The following is an 18,499-nucleotide window of genomic DNA, read 5'->3' on the forward strand; positions in this document are numbered from 1 at the left end:
TTTTTGCAAGAATATCTCTTCTCTCAGTCACCAGCATCTATTTTATTTCCCAGGAGACCTCAGCTCCTTTGACTACTCCTATCAAGATGATTTCGAATGACTCCAGCTTAGCTTTGATGAATTAGGTAAGGAAAGTGTTAATTTTGGTAATTTACAGCGGTTATTCTAGTTCTGCCAGGACTGTTATGGCACCAGAAGGTTTACTTGATTTAGATACAGGACAGCAAAACCAGCTGTTTTGCTATATGTAGATCACCAAGTAGAGTAATTGTATATCTATCTATAAGCTGTGCAGAAACTGTGGAAAAGTTGGATGGCTAAACTTCACACTTACTCTCATTTTAAGGGGTTTTACATAGAATTAGCCAGATTAATACATGGTTGCAGCCTTTTTTTTAACCTCTGTCTCCTGATTTTTGCATTATTCTTAATGGGGTATAGAACAAATAGTTATCGCACCCATCTAATAGTTCTGTAGAATTAATTATAATGAGGTGCTTCTTTAACTCATTCAGGGTATCTTTGTTACCTGCAAGACTGAAGCTGTCTGTTTCTCATGTTCTAGTAAGGCACAACATGCAGTTCACCTTCAGAAGACAGATAAAGCCAGCGGATGGAGAAACCTAACTCTTACAGCTTTTCCTGATGCCTAGGCACCAAGTCTGAAGACACAGTATTTTGTCTTTTTGTATAGTGTAGTTTCTTTTTGATTTTTGCTTCAAACCTCTTTTTTTCACCGATTACTTGTTTGTCTAGTGATTCTAGCACTTTATTTCTTATGTTTTCTGTGGTGACTTTTCCTTATCTCTGTGGTTTTTGTAATTTTTTACTTTGGTCAGGTTGCTGCATCCTTATCTTCAGTAAACCATTTTCATTTCAATCTCTTTTGATCTTACTTTTCTGTATATTGAACTGTCATTTTCTGAGCTTTTTCCCTTCTGTTTGTGTATATGTGACTGTGTTGGTGACTAGCTTATGATGTGTCATGATTCCTGTAACCAGTTTTCCTTTGTGTTCTGCCTTCATTTTTAATGCTTCTGTAGCTATTTTTGTTGGGCTGTTTTTCTCAGTGTATGCCATTTTATTGTTTTCTTGCCAGATCTTAGCACTTTTTTTTCTTCTGGGTAATCTTGTTACATTTCCTATTTTCTTCTATATGTTTTGGTGTCCTGAATTCTTCATTTGAGTGTTCTTACAGACCTATTTCCCTTCTGATCCTGTCCTAAAGAAAATCAATATATATGTATGCAGATACACACAGACCTTTTACTTACTTTTTCTATACTGCATGAATAGCGGGAAAGAATGAAAATACCTTCTTGGGACCAATTCTGCACTCTTCTTTTTAGACGACTTTATTTTGGAATATAGTTTTATGAACAAATGTGCTGCAGAAGAAAGAGCAACACATATATATTTTCCCGACAACTCACCAGATGCTAAGTCTCCTTTCTGCTGCTTTGGTAGGAATCAAGGTTCTTATGTAGCACATAGGCAGTTGAAGGCTCCAGTGCATTGAGGGGATTTCATAAGTGGTCACTGCATAAATGAAGCCATGTTTGATATGTCTCAGCATTGCTCTACACAGCTTACCAGCAATACATGATGAAGTCGATAGTATTACTGTACTGTTCTGATGAAATTACCAGTAAGAAACAGTGGTGATGGTGGCTTTCGTAACAGAGTGCCAGCCTGTGTGTGCTTATGGGAATGTGGGCCTGCATACAAAATAATTTCTTCTTCAATACCTTTTACCTTAATGGCATTTAACTAATATCTGTATTTTTAAGTGCATATTTGTGTTTCACTTTTTCTTATGAAGAACATCAATGTGTACCTTTCTAGTTGCAGAACTGCACAATCTTTTATTCATCCAGAAGGTTTTAAGACTCATAAACATTGCAGAAATCCTTTTTTAAACACTTTTTTTCTTATATGTGTGTGCTGCTTTGGAGGTTTTCTGACGTCTTCTTCTCCTGAATTTTAGAAGGGAAATTGTGCCTTTACCATCATGGTTGCATGGGCACAGCCATACTCTTATAAAAGGTAACAGAAGTCTTTCCTTTGGCTTCACCTGAGGCCACTATAATAACAAAGAATCAACCATGAAGATGAAAACCTGTTGTGCAGAGGCTGCACAAGCGTATAAATTTAAAGATATCCAATTACAGCAACAAAAAATAGGTTACCTCCGCCTAAAGCATCTGGTGCTTAGCTTTTCCTTTCTTTTGCATGCCTCCTTTTGACTACAGTTTATCCTGGATATGTAAATGCTTGGCAAACGATAATATTTACAGCTTTCTGTAGCTCTGCAACTGTGATGTACTTTTTAATTAAACAGTAACAACTGTAACCCATGGCATTTTCTGAGATTAATGAGTGGCTGGAAAACTTTATGGCCTCAAGCAAATTAGCCCATCATTAATTAATCATAAAAAACTTGCTTTGGGCTTTGGTTATAATCGGTTTGGATTCAAAATAAAATGAAAAGAATTAGTTTTCTTATTCTGTAGTGCTGTCTGTTTTACCCACAGTACTGGGAGCTTCAATTAACTTTAACATTCAGTACTGAAGTAACACACTATGAATTTCATTGGCTTTCTATATGGCACACATTTTTCAGAAAGCAGAACACCTTTGAATCCTTTTCCCACTGTAGAAGGTGCATTGTCACCGAGGCAGAGGAGTTTTTCTGGAATCCAGAGCAAATCAGGAGAATTTTCTACATTTTCTCTACCTCTCTCTCTCTACCATCAAAAGTTATTCCAAGATTTTCTCTCTCTGTATATTTCAAAATGCTAAAATATTTTAAGGGTTTCTAAGTAAAAATTTTGCCCTTACTGTCCAAAAGTCTAAAAAGTAAATCTGAAAAGATTAGAAACACTAATTCGCATTATTGATTGAACACAAACTTTGTGTTTTTTCCATTTGTGATTTTGTCTCAGCCTTGTGCTGTGAGATAAGAAACAAAACCATTGAAGTATCTTAGAAGTGTATGTGAAACCTGACTGGAGCTGTCCTGGTGCAAAGCAGCCCAGACATAGTACATAAAATCACAGAACAGCCCAGGTTGGAAAAGACCTTGAAAAATCATCTGGTCCAACCTTTCATGGAAAAGGGATCATAGATGAGATTTTCTAGCACCCTGTCCAACTGCATCTTGAAAATTTCCGTTGATGGGGACTCTATCATATCCCTGGGGAGGTCGATCCAGTAAATGGTTGCTCTCATTGCAAAAAAAACCACCCACAAAAAAAACCCCAAACCTCTCTTGGTGCAATTGTTGATGTTCTTTTAAGTATTGGAATACTGTGATAAAGTCCCCCTGAGTCTTCTCCTCTTCAGGCAGAAGATACCTAATTCCTCATAAGGGAGGTTCTCCAGCCCTTTGATCATCTCATGGCCATCCTCTGGTTCCTTTCCAGTCTGTCTGCATCTTTCTTGAATTGTGGGGAGCAGAACTGGACACTGTACTCCGTGCACAGCCTGACAGCTGGGTAGAGTGGGATGATCATGTCTCTGTCTCTGGTAGCAGCGCCCCTGTGGATGCAGCCCAGGGTCCGATTTGCCTCCCTCGCTGCAGCAACATGCTGCTGATTCGGGTTCATCTTGCTGGGGCTCCCAGGTCCCTCTCAGCAGGGCTGCTCCCCAGCCCCACACAGATTCCACCCAGCCGGGACTAGGCTCTTTGGTCACCCCAGGTGCAGGACCTTGCACTTGTCTTAACTGTTAAAATTCATACTGCTCTTGCTAGCCCACTCTTCCAGCCTGCTGAGGTCCCTCTGTAAGATGGCTCACCCTTCTGACGTGTCCACCTCACCACACAGTCATCTTTAAATTCTTTCCCTTGCGTGGTGTGGAGCACTGTTCCACTAGAGATGGTAGCCAGGATCTTTACACATCCACATTTCATTTAAATGCTGGAGAGAAGAAGTTACTATACATGTTTTTTGGCATAAGGTTAATGCTGGATATGAATGAAATGAGTAAATTTAGAATTATTTTTTTTCTGTTTGTTCCCAAGAGAGTGGTGATAATGTCAGTGATATTTCAGAAGCTGATATACTACGTGCTTCAGAGACACAGCTTGTGAAATGGAGGGAAATCTTTTGACTCTGTATCTTTTCAGCTTATAGTTTCTTTGGTAATACTGTCAACAAAAGTGCAAGCTAGTGATTTTTTTTTTCTCCTGGTGAGGAGGATACCTTTGTATTAGGAACCGGACTCAATTCACAAGCAAAACTCTGTTTACGCATTTTCCATATTCATTCTAGTGGGGTAACCTCAAAAGGCCTGAAAAAAACAGACACGTACATGAATGGACAAAAGAAGGGTGCTGACAGGACTACAAAAGGTAATTTGACCAAGCTTGGTATTTTGTGAGGTCGGCTGGTTTTGAAGATAGTCAACAAAAATCTGTAATTAACAGAAAATCAGCCCCCAAAAGATCTATTTCTAACTTTTTCAACAAGCATTTGGCACTGTGCAAATGCTCGCACCAGAGTATGAACATACTTATGACCTTTGTAAAAACCTAATTAAAGTGAACTCATATCACAATATTAAAAGGTGTAAACAGCTAACGACATTCTGTAGCACAGAGAAATAGGAAAGGTGACATGCTCATGGAAAAGCACCAAAAGAACTCACAAAAAAAATCCAGTGTACTGTGGTAAGTCAGATACCAAAGCAAGTTAAGCAAGATAGGATCAGGTTTTCTTGGTTTGTAATTTGATAGATGACCCTTCATGTCTTACATTCTATGGATCAGATTAGCCCCAGGGAAGTTCATAATGCTTTGTATATGATGACTGCTAGATTTAAGGGCAAAAGGGTTAATTTCTTCATAATGAATGTAGCCTTTTTTATTCAGCCTGCAGACAAACAATTGATTGGCCTCCATTCTCAAAATACTCATCATTATTTTCTCTTTATCTTCAGAACCTGTGAGTAGGCTTAATGAAACTATATGATTACTCTCAATGCATAAAGCAGAATATATTCTTAAGTCTTTGAAGGAGTGTGGACCCTGAATTCACTGATTTCTCAACAACAGTGACACACATGATAAAAATTATAAAGGGGCCTTTGTACCTGGAATAAATAAGCAGACTAGGACTGCTCAATTTAAAAAACAAGTCACTAAGAGAGCTGAGAGAAGTCTATGAAAGCATGAGTGGCACAGAGAATGTGTCAATTGTTCACTCTTTCTTCTAATAGAAGAACTAAAGGGCATCAGCACTATCAGAAAGCAGGTTCAAACACGTAATGTGTATGTAGTTAATCTGCAGTACTTGCAGAATAGTATAAACGGTAGTGGCCTATTTGTGTTCAAGGTAAGAACAGACAAATTCGTAGATAAAAGGTCCACGCAAGATTACTAAATACATGAAAGTGCCTCAGTGTCAGGAAGACCCTGGAATACGAAATGTGAGAGGTAGGATGGTTTTGGCAAAAAGCAGTGTGGTACATTAGACCTACCTATACTCTCCTCTAGTTATTTGCTCATGGTCACTTGAAAGCAGGGTACTGGATAAGACAAACCTTTGGCATGCCTCATAAGTCATTATCGTGTTCTTATTCTCCCAGCTGTATCTTTGCTGATTGTTGCTGCTGTGTAATTAGTTGTAGAAGTCTATTGTTTCTATGATCACGTGGTTATAACCACACAACATCTGAATAATTGGAACTTTATACATGGGAGAACTTGTGTTTATAAATAATCACAAATGGCAAAATATGCCATCATGCCATAAATATAAGCAGATTTTGCTGACTGTATGAAATGGATGATGCTTTTTACATTCATGCAACAAATACACTTTTTATAAATGCTTACATACATAAGCAAATAGAAAGAAGTTCAGTGAAGATCAAAATCAAAAAGTCATTCAGGACTGATATACCACAAGTGCTTTCACAGGGCGATTGCTTCCTTTGGAAACCCCTTTTTTCCTTATTTTAAGATTCAGAGCTATTATCTTCATCCAGCGTAAAACAATATGGCATTTCAGGTTGCTCTCTGATCATCTCTAAAATCAGCTGATACTTTGATTTTGAAAGCACTTGCTATTTCTGTCTAAAAGAAGTGTTCAACAATCACACTGAATAATAAATGCAACTTGGGTTTCATTTATCAAATTTATTATCAATAATTTGTATTCTTTCCCTAACAACAACAGAGTCCAACCTCTACTACTGTATACCACAGAAAATCCACTTCCTTTCTTCAATTATCCAAATCTTGATAGTATATTTATCAAAATCTCAAGCGATACCTTTACATTCTCCCCCACATCTTTCTGAAGTTCTACATTTTTGCATAGAGCTACCCAAGGATATTTTCAGTTTCCATTTACAATACACCTCTGCATTTGTGTCTACAAAACATATTCTAGTTAGCAGGTACACTGTAACTGATGCATAAGTAGTCAAGTTCGTGGTTCCTTAATAGCCTCTTTACCCTGTCCTGCTTTTGTATCTAACATATTTTAGGGTTTTTTTTGGAGGGGGGTAATTTTTTTTTTCCCTTTTGTAGTAGGGACCTCTGTTATAAGCCTATTAGAACCGGAATCAGCACTTATTATCTTTTTTTCATCTCAGCACATACTATCCCAGGACAGAGAAATGTTTCTCAGCATTGTAACAATCCACATGTAGGGACTGCCCTGTGCTCTGGACCAGGAAAGCAGAAATCATGAATTTCCACAACAAATCGTGAGAATCCTGCATTTAATTTACTGAATGCTTGTTAAACCTAATCTATCTGGACTAAAATACTTCTGATTCAATAGAATTGTATTTTGAAGAAAAACCTCTAACTTCGTTCTTCCCAGAAGCGTGCCTGCTAAAATGTATTGAAAAAAGCAACCCCATGACATTGACTTTTAAAATGCAACTGAATGCCCTGTAGGAACTTGAAACAGTACTGTCTAAGGGTCTTTCATTACCAAGTTGGGATAAAGAAGAAATAACAGCAGCATGGATTTTCTTCTGAAATGCATGTCATTCATTATTTATGGAACAATACTTTCTGATTGCTGTTCCTCTGGAATCTAAATGTGCAATAGTATTATTCATCTTTTTCATCAAAAAAATTATATTGACTATACTGCAGGGAGTCTGGCTGCTTACCTCTGACATTCCCTATGAAAAAAATAATAATCAGGCTTACCATGCAGCGCATCTTGAAACAAGCTTCTTCCAATAGAAGAGATCAGAAAGGTTTAATGGTTTTTGTCCTTTTCCACTGTTAACTTTCTTTGTAATGTCAATTTGTAATACTGTCATTTATGAAATATGTTAATACTATTTTGGGATGGTTGTTGACTTAAACAACCGAGAGATATATGCAGTAGGACTCCTTTGTGACCCAAAAGACACAGAAATAGGGTGCAAATCAGAATGTCTACATTTTATTTCAATTATGGAGATTTTCTATGAGTACAAAATATTTGGCAACCAGCTATACCTATGATTACATTAATAGCCTAATTTTCCAAAGTTCTTTAATGCCTGGAATCTCCCAGTGATTTATGTTGCAAAGGTATAGATTAAATTCATCAATTCCTGTGACGTAAAACCAGATTTAAGTACCTCATCTTCAGTAGCCAGGGTCAGCTGTTTAACTGGTCACAGACTGTGATTGTTGCTGTGACGATTTACCTCAATGGAAAATCCATTCCTTCTTTTGGTAATCTTGTGCAAAATATGCAATATATGCTTTACAAAATTATATGCATCATATTTTGCAAAAACCTCACCCTTTTAATTTTTTTATGTTACTTTTAATTTTAATATGGTACTTAAATGAGTATATTACAATAATGATTACTAATATAAATATTACTGAACAATAGCTTATTGTTGGTAAGTAGATTGGTTTGGTCCAAGTACTGCAATGCTACTGTAATGTCAAGAATGAAGCATGCATCAAATATTGTTTTAAAAATTGTAAGGAATATTTTAAAATGGCACTGGGAAATATCAGATGTCTTTGTATTGAAAAATTAATACTGTACTAATTATAGAATGTATATATCTAATTAGTAAAATAGCTATGACCATAGAGGGAAAGGACGAAAAAAATATTCAGCTATTCTAAAGGAGCTCAACATTTCAATTACTCTATAAATTATTCTATCCAGGGTCCAATTTTCTTCACTTACAAACTTCCTACATCATTATGTAAAGATTTAAAAATGATAAGCAAAGTGTATGGGTAAAACGTGACAAACGTATGTAGGTTGCTGTTACCGATATTTAATTAGAAAATTAATGTACTGAGAGTGAGTACTCACTTTTTCATTAGTTGTGTGCAAGTAGCAAAATGCCCACAGATCTAAGCTGACAGCTACTGCAGAATAGTATAGTTTATAGTTACTTTTTGTTTGTTTGCTTGGAAGTTATTGTACTTTCTCAAAATAACACCTTAATTCTGGTCTGTGGGCAGATAGTGGAACCCAATATCCGATACCTGTTTTGGGCCAATTCCCCACCACCACCACCTTCCCCACATGGGAAAAGCTGAAAGACTGGTGGGTTGGCAAATGAACCCTTGAACAGGGGGTCATAAATACAGAAAATATGGGGAAAAGTTGTATAAACACTCTAGCAAAACTGCAAGTTTCATTTGCTAATCCTTGTTTGCATGGGGGACTTTACCCTACCAGATGTCTGCTGGAGATACAACACAGAGGAAACAGCCTAGGAGGTTCCTGGAGTGTGTGGAAGAGACCTTCCTGACCCAGCTGGTCACTGCGCCAGCCAGGGGAGATGTCCTTCTGGACCTGCAGCTTACAAACAGGGAAGGACTGGTGGGGGATGTGGTGGCTGGATGCTGTCTTGGGTACAGAGATCACAAAATGATAGGGGTTTTGATTCTCCGAGAATTAAGGAGGGGGGATCAGCAAATCTGCTACCTTGGACTTCCAGAGGGCCGACTCTGGCCTGTTTAGGAGCCTGGTTGACAGAGTCCCTTGGGAGATGGTTCTGAAGGGCCAAGGCTCCGCGAAGGCTAGATATCCTTCAAGAAAGTAGCCATAAAGGCATGGGAGCAGGCCATCCCCATGTGCCGAAGGGCGAGCCAGGGGGGGAGAAGACCAGCCTGGCTGAGCAGACAGCTTGGTTGGATCTCAGGGAAAACAGGAGGGTTTATCACCTCTGGAAGGAGGGGAGGCAACTCTGGAGGACTATAAGGGCATCACAAGGTTATGCAGGGTGAAGGTTAGAGAAGCAAAAGCACAGCTACAACCCGGGCTGGGCACTGCCATAAAAGATAAAAAAAAAAATGTGTTTACAAATACACTAAAAGCGAAGGGAGGGCCAAGGAAAAGCTGCATCCTTTGTTGGATGCAGCAGGGAATGTTGCCACAAAGGACAAAGAAAAAGCTGAGGTACTTGACGCTTTCCTTGGTTCAGCCTTTAATAGCAAGAGCAGCTTCCCTCTGGGTGCTCATCCCCCTGAGCTGGAAGAGAGGGACAAGTGTCCACAGCCCAGGAAGAATTGGTTAGTTTCATTAACTGCTGCTCCACTTCGATATGCACCAGTCAGTAAGGGCAGATGGGATCCACGCGAGGGCACTGAGGGAGCTGGCAGAGGAGCTCCCGGGCCACTCTCCATCGCTGATCATCAGCCCTGGCTCACCGGGGAGGTCCCAGCAGGGTGGGGGCCGAGGCCCCCGGTAGGAGGCCCGAGGAGGCCGAGTGCCGGGCCCTGCCCCTGGGTCACAGCAGCCCCAGGCAGCGCTGCAGGCCTGGGCCAGGGGGCTGGGAAGGGCCGGGGGAAAAGGGCCTGGGGGGGCTGGGCAGCAGCCGGCTGGGCGTGAGCCCCCGGCGTGCCCAGGTGGCCAAGGCGGCCAGCAGCGCCCCGGCCGGTGTCAGCAGCAGCGTGGCCAGCAGGGCCAGGCAGTGCCCGTCCCCCTGCGCGGGGCACTGGTGCGGCCGCCCCTCGGGCCCTGGGCTCAGGGCTGGGCCCCTCGCTGCAGGAGGGACGCGGAGGGGCTGGAGCGTGTCCAGGGACGGGCAGGGGGCTGGGGCAGGGGCTGGGGCACCAGGCCTGGGGGGGCGGCTGGGGGGCTGGGGGGGGCAGCCTGGGCAGGAGGGGGCTCAGGGGGGACCTGGTCGCTCCCTACAGCTGCCTGGCAGGGGCTGCGGGCAGCGGGGGTCGGGCGCTGCTCCCGGAGAACAAGTGACAGGGCGAGAGGAAACATTAAGCAGGGGACGTTTAGACTGGGTGTTGGGAAAAACCTCTTAACAGAAAGGGTGTTGCAGCCCTGGAACAGGCTGCCCGGGGAGGAGCTGGAGTCACCGTCCCTGGGGGTCTTAAAAACACTGTGTAGACACGGTGCTTATGGACTTGGTTTAGTGGTGGGCTTGGCAGTGCTGGGTTATAGGTTGGACCTGATGATCTCAAAGGTCTTTTCCAACGTAAATGATTCTGTGATTCTGTGATTTCATATAATGTTGAGCAGAGTTTCTGATACTGTGCACCTTATCAGACTAAATTTACTGAGTCCTAATAATCACTTAATAAATACTGTGGTTTTGATTTCCTACACTGTTCTTCCAGTTTCAAGACACCCAATTTATCTTTGTCTGCTCAGTAAGTGGGATAACACAAATACAAACTGGATCAGTCTAGTGAGAAATTACAACGCATAAGACACCTGGAGAATTTCCATATTAGAGAAGTGTATTGCCTGTCCTTTCTTGCTCTTTCTATCAAATGATGAAACAAATGCTTTAAGTATACCTGATGCAGGTGACACTGATAAATTATTCTGATCAATCTGTGACAATTCTATCTGTTGATGATTTTTGTGCAATTTGATTACACCTATGTAAGATCTTAAAAAAATGCTTTGAAGCAAAATTCATTCTTGTATGTAAAACCCAGATACTTTCTTAAAATAATGATTTGGTTTTTTTTTTTTTTACTTACGACAATGTTATTTTCTTAATCAGATTGGCAATATTTTATTGAATTGACTGTTAAATATTATATATCATGTCCTGTTTAGTCTTTAGGGTTGCAGTTTTTTGACATTTTCCAAAATGATTTAGTAAAGAGCTGCAAATAATATTACTTGCCCTGCAGTATTTATGCTAGTAACAACTTTCTCCTTTGTGTCTCATATATATGACCTCTTCTCTGAATCAGAGAAACTCTTTTCCACCAAGATGGCCACAATTATTGCCATAGATATTCCTCAGCTGTTGTTTCTAGGGCACCAGGCAGAAGCTTAGCAGAAAATTGTGGGCCAGTGCAATGAGGTATGTTTGACTGGTATTAGTTCAGGTACAAATTTTAGTTTGGAGTGTAATGGTTAGGACTTGCCAGATTCATGGAGTCGAAGGTTGACTTCAGAGCAATGAAAAACTTGATTTTTCCATCTTGGTAATCCTTCCCATAGCATGCTCCCCTCACATCTCTCCCTTATTCTTTTACTTACTAGGCTACCGGCATTTCCAGTTTCCTCCTTTCTGCAGAATAAATCATTGCCCTATCCATTCTATTAAACGTCTTTTTGTTAGTTACTTCTAAGGAAATATTAATGAAAACCAAGGTTGGACCCAGCTGAAAGCATACAAATTGGTAATAATGTATACAGGCCATATTTAAATTCAGTGCTATGCTTATGAAACAACCAATTCCAATATGCAAGTCTTGTACATCATACTTACTTTGATACATGAGCAATTTAAATTTGTCTTACTCTCTCAGATGTTAAGTTATACAGAAAAATAGCAAAGCAGATTTCAGGATATGTCTCTGCATTTTTAAATGAGGCTGATGACTGTCTTCAGCACCAAATCTATGGTTTTGAAATGGATTTCTTATGAGCTTTAGTGATAAAGAAACATAAAGAATCTGGTGAAAACTGCGTTCTTCAAAAAACATTTGTATTTCCATTTGAAACGGAGATTCAGGCTCTAGGCCATTTGTCTTAACATGAGTGTACAGTTTTTACAAATGAAGCTTTGTAAAATTAATGCATTTAAAATACGAGTTTCTTGTAGCAAATGGAAACCAAAGAGTGAATCTATGTGTGATATTATGAGATGAATAAATGCTTGGAGAATGAAAACATTTTCTGACTTGAATATGAATGAAAAATTTCTTGCAAATGATGTGGTGAGATTTATCAGATACTTGCATCGTATTTGCTTGATAGACTCTGACCCTGAAGTTAAACTAGGAAAGTCTTTTGCTGAAGGAAGTTGGAAATAACACCCAAATAATTCTGAAATGTGTATTATGAGCATTGTGAAATGCTCATATTGTAGCAGAAATTATTAAAGTGATTTACATTTATATAGCTTCTACATTGAGAAAGTGCCTCCGGAGCTTTATAAACTTAATGCAGAGATCAGTGCAACCAAAATGGGAAGTGTTTGTCTCCAAATATTTTATTTTAATACCATATAGCAGCAGCATGTGATATTTTGGGCAGAATATGGTGATTGCTTCATCAAAATTTCAGGGAGAATTGACTTGACCTGGAGAATTAAGCTAAAACTCTTAAGAAAGAGTTGCATGGTATATTTAAGAATTCAAGAAATAGAGGGTATACATAATTGTAAAGATTAAACCACATACACCTTGGGAAATTAGTTTAGGACAAACACTTGTGAAGTAGAGCTACTTCCCTAATGCAGACAATATTTCTCCTTGCTTTGTTTCCCTCTCTCTTTGAACACCTGTGAATTCCTTTGAGCTCTTCATCTGGATGACAAGGCATTTTAACTTTACTGAGCAGAAGAAATCTGGTTTCAAATGGAATGTTAAGTTTCAGAATGTTACTTATGTTTCAAAACCATATATCCATGTTCCAAATTGTGAAAAAGGAAAGACCAATGGTGGTGGGGAAAGGCAGGCCAAAAAAGCTGTTTAACTAGACCTCTGTTTGCCTAATAGTCACACAGCTGCAGGTAGTCCCCAGGAAAGGAGGTAGGTCTCATTCTTCTACTGATGCAACTATAAGGCTGGTAAGAGGAAAATTGGATCAGCTGAAAAAAGTAAGTTAGGGAGAGCCACTCTTGAATTTTTGCTGGAGCATTTTTACCTAGGCTAATTATGTGACATAATTTGGAGCCGTCAGGGCACTTACGCTTGTGAAGAAACCTGCTACATGCTCTTGCAAAGTCAAGACTTGTGAAAAAGATTCAAACTGGATTCCCTCTGTATCTCCTCTTGTACTGTACTTCGGAGTTGGTTATTACTTTCACTGACCAACAGAATGATACTGATTGTAATACACTTTTTTTTTTAAAAAAAAATACTATCACAAGCCATACAGCACTTGCAAACCATGCATTACAGTCTTTTAGGAGACTGTGTATCCAGAGCCTTCCTGAAGTTTAAGAAAACTTGTCAATGTCAGTGCTGTCAGCTTTCATTATTCAGTGATTTTTCGTCAAGCTTGTTAAGCACAGTTTCCCTTTATAAATTCTCATCAGTTTTCTAGTTAATCTGTATCTGTTTTTTTCACATTCCGTATCACAGAGACCTTAACTACAAAAGCAGCACTTACATCATGGAATTTCTGTTTAATTTACTGTTTTCTTGTGAGTATGGTCATCATATTAAGATCTTCATAGTTTGAAGTCCAAATTTTTTCCTGGTTTTATTATATTTCAGGACTCTGGGCAAGGTAAAAACAGACAATGGGTCAGTAAAACTCACAGCTCCTCTACAGCTGCTGCTCAAATAAGTTGTATATGTCTCTGTTCTTAGGATCATCACCAAAATATTGCACAGATTCTCTGTAATTATTACTAAAAATGATGAGAAGCATATCTTGCAAGGAATCAAATGGCATCAGGATGCTCAAAGTTTTCCTGAAAGAAAGAGTGGAAACTATGGTGGGTTCCCATACACCCCATGGTCAAGGTGACCAGATTATGGAGTCTTTCTACTGCAGGAAACTGTTCCTAGGAGGCCAACAGTGAAAACTTTGCAACTTTTCAAAACTAAAACAGTAAATCCTCTCTGATTTTAGTTTTGGCAAATATTGAAGTATATGTCAAGCCAGCTGTCTCTCCTTTCAGATAGTGGCTATGCTTAAATCGATCTCCGTAACACAATAGCCATCTTGTAGACACTTTTGGACAAGCAATTAATTTTGAAACATGACAAGGCAGAGATAAAGTCAGTTTTAATTACTGTACCATGTACCTCTATCAGTTGACTTTTACAAGCTTCTGAACTATAATTTTTAAAATTGCAATATTTACTGTATTTCTAAACGCAGGACATGCCTAATGAACGTTTAGAATTTATAGTCTTCAGAGAAAAGTTGGACTCAGTTAAAAAGGAAGTGTTTGTCTACTTCTCATAGCCTAGTACAAAATCTCACTATGGACTCACTAGATAACTGTAAAGGATGTTCTTATGATCGCAGCCCCAGAAATATGGCCTCAGTTCTCTACCAAGTATAGATTTTCTGTTTGATTTAGACAATTGATTAATTTCTCTGCTATTCAGTCTTCCTTTTCTAAAATTAGGATAATATTCGCTAGCTGTGTAAGTTGATAATCTTCACTGGTTGATGGCTGAAGCTATTCATGCGTAACAACGTTAGTGGTAGTATAAATAATGCAGAGGGAGGAATGTTAAGTTGAAATTATTATAAATTGTCTGCAAGTCTTAGGGAGGCAGTGCAGGTGTAGTGGCTGCACTGAGGATGTGGAAGAACACAATATACTAACCCATTCTTTCTATAAAAGGGTTTGAACTTTCCTGTTAATGCAGCATAGCCCATTTACTTTCTAAGCTCAGTCTGTATTGTTCTAATGGGAGGATTCTAAAAGCTCAGCTCAGGATGGCTGCAGTTGCTTTCAGTTAGGAAAACCGAAACCCTCCAAAGTTGATTGTTCTTAATCAATGCAACTTAGCCTTAAGCAGTAAAGAACTAAAGTTTATCAGAAAAGAAAACATAAGAGTAATGAAATGCTGCAGGTTATGGTATAAATTATTGAATATAAGCTATTCTGCTTTTGCTGAAAGAGATTTATAGGTGTTATGGACCTATTACTACTTAATGCCTGACTTGTAGAACTTACCTACCTATTAAAGAAATCCACTGAAACCTCAGGACATGTCTGCTATTCAAAGCAACACTGAGCTGAGGCATTTGAGCTAGTGCAGTCCACATAGCACTGTGGTATCAACCAATAAAGCAAAGTTAAGTAGCTGAGTCAACAGGGCTATTCCTAACATATAACGTAGCCTTGAAGGTTAGTCTTTTCTGACTGGTCAGAAATACAGTTAATCTCAGGCTGCAGCATGATTAGAATAGCAGTTTATCATGAAGGGAAGAGTTCTTTTCATGAGACCATCATATGGTCATCACCACAGTAATTTTTTTACAACAGAGGTCATGAATATTGTATTTTTGGCTAAATCCAGTGCTTTTATGCGTATTAAGCTTTGTAGGTTAAACTTTCTATCAACCAGGTGCTGCCTGGTTTCTGGACGGAAGTAGTGCATAGTTTGGAGGTGGCGTATTTCTAGGTGTACCTACACCTAGAATTACATGTTAGTAGTAAAGATGGCTAGAGTTGAGCTGACCAAGTTGAGCTTATGAAAATTGTGACTTAGTCTCATGTATCCAAATTCCACCTTAAAAAAATCTAGTTTAGGTGGTGAAGCTTTTTGTACATTTTTGTTCTTGACCTAGAGTCAGAAAAGTGAATGTCTTCTCTAGAGTTAAGAAAATGAGGAATTAGGCAGTTGCATCTACCGCATGTCAATACTGTGAGTTTAACAGAAATATTTGGACTGTTCAAATTCATGAGGAGGGACTATAGTCAAAGAAAGAAATAGAAGCAGAGTAAGACTAAATGAAGGTGTAGGCTTTGTATATATTTGATACTATATGAGCACAGCATTTTGATGTTACTTACTTTAGCAAGAGAAAATGAAGCAAATTGCTCATTTGCATGACAGCTGGGTACATGATTCTGTATGATAGACCATGATATCTTCATATATAGTGGCTTTCTTAATATCAGATCTTCATTATTTATGTCTACAACCACCTAATATATTATTACTGAAATTAAAGAGGTTTTATACCATGCATAAGTTTTGGGACTTAGTGTTTTCTCCTTTATCCAGACTTAGGTCTTGTCCCATCCAGGCTTCAAAGAACTAGGAACAATGAGAACAGAAAAGTTGGAGGAAACAAAAATGTAAGCTAAATAAATAGTTATATTGATCTGATTTTTTAAATGTGCCAAAAGTGTAGGACTGGAATAGCTAAAAGGCAGGGTTGTATTTCTTGTTTTTGTAAAGCATGTTGCTACTCCATCTTCCCTGTATTTTTCTTCCATGTTAAACAGTAACCGGATTCTTCTGAACATTTCAGTCTTTTATTAACACTGCTGCAAAGGTTGTAAGTACAAGGCTAGCAATATTTTGGTGAACCACCTTTTGCTCGGGTCTAGTTATGGACAGCAATGATGACTTTAAGAAACCCCTCAAAACACTTACTCTTAGTCCAGCCCTTATATTGTTTATGACAAGCAGTGCTGATTAAATAGCCAAGGAACACTCTTAACATAGTGGTGAAGCAGAAGAGGAGCTAGACCTAACCATGGGTACTAGGTAGTCATCTCACCTAGTATTACTGATCTAATTTATAATATCACCGTGGTTTCTATGGGTTATTAGGACATCAAAGGACTGCAGGAACACTATGTTACCCAACATTTTTGTGTAAACCATAACTTGTACGAGGATTGCAATAATATTTCCATGGCACCCAAGGAAGCCATTCTGACCACACAGAATACGGATTTTGGGCAGCAAATAGGCTTGAAAAGCTGGTCAGATTACCATAACATATTAACCACAATTTCATTTCTTCTAGCTGTTTTCATTATATTTTGCTCTTAATTGTATTGGTTTTGTATGTTACACATTAAAAAATTATTCTGGTTTTGTGAGGAAATGATCAGGATTTTTGTTATAATGTTGTTTTTTAACCTTTTTTTTTTTCCTAAATTAAGTGAGTAAATTCAAGTTTATATGCATAAATCTTCCCACAGATACAACCTGATGTCAGATAAATTGAATTCTAGTAAGAGTTCTGAAATGTATCAGACCAAGGATTTTAAAGATAATGTAAATCTGCAGGACCGAAACGATTCACAAAGCAGCTGAGATGGATACTGAAGCTTTCCTTTTCATGTTGTAGATGCTTAGTGCTTCAACCATGGCAGGGCCTGTACCTCCTTGATTAGAAGACAGGCTAAACGGCATGCTAAGCAGTTTTAAGGCTGTCAGTGACATATTAAAAAAAGTACAGTGTCTGTGGGAAGACTTGGGAAAAGCATACGGAGGTAGATGCTCCATAACCTGCGAGGAGGTTGCAGAAGGAGCCTGCCATAAATTTCTAAAGATACCTATGGCACAAAAATGCATTTGTGTGTATTATTCTTTATTATCTTCACTGTTGCTGGTTGCCCAATGTCATTGTATCTACTACTGGCAGTCTTAATGGGTCCCCCACAAATTATGCAATTTAGCTGCTACTTCTTAGTTTCCCTGCAGTGATCCCATAAACACACTGTCACAGTATTTTGTAGACACTGTAAGAGGTTTAAATGCTACAGCAATATATCTGTCAAGTATCTTTCAAAAACACAATACATTTTTTTAGGGAGTAATTAGAGACGTAAAATTCACATGAAAAGTAGGATCTGTGTGTGGACGTTAGAATCTCTGTGTAAGGATGAAGCTAACAATGACTGCACTAAAAAAACTTTACACTTTCCTTAGCATGTTAATCCTGGAAGTGGCAGAATTCTTATATGTAGGTACACAAAAGATTAATCATGAAAAACAAATTAATCTAGACTATCTATGGATTTTTAGGCTTTTTTTTTCCCCCTGAACTTGCAGCATTACTGTATTTTAAGCAGAAAGATAAAACACAAATAACACAATTATTTTACCTTCTCTCAGAATATAGTCCCATGTTTAGCAAAAAACCAGTTTTCTAATTCTTCAGCATGCTCTGTGAGAAATCTCCTGAAAAATCTTGGAGAATCTTTGGCTGAGTCTGACCTACAGCATGAGGGGAAAACCACAGGGTATTCTGAAAACAAAATTTAAAATGTAGGTTTGAACAAGTGTTTGCTGGGTTTAGCAGATCAAACAGCAGCAAACTTAGCATTTACTTTCCCTTTGAACAAGGAAAGTCAGTATCAAGCTTACTTGCTTGCTTTTAGTTGGAATGCTGGAAACTTAGCTTGAACTACTTGACTTCAGAAGATGAAATTACCTAAAAGCTTGAAACTGCCAAGAAAAAAAGCAAGTCCTTTATCTTCTGTATTTATATTTTATCTAACTTTCTGGACTTAGTCACTCTAGAATTTAAGGGAACATTAAACTCTATAAGCAAAGGAGTACCTTGTTCTGATCAGAACATTATGTAAAATGAGATTTGTGCAACACTAATAAATCCTGTGCTCAATGTACAGTGAAAAA

This window comes from Falco cherrug, chromosome Z (assembly GCF_023634085.1).
Source record: "Falco cherrug isolate bFalChe1 chromosome Z, bFalChe1.pri, whole genome shotgun sequence".
Lineage (NCBI taxonomy): Eukaryota > Metazoa > Chordata > Aves > Falconiformes > Falconidae > Falco > Falco cherrug.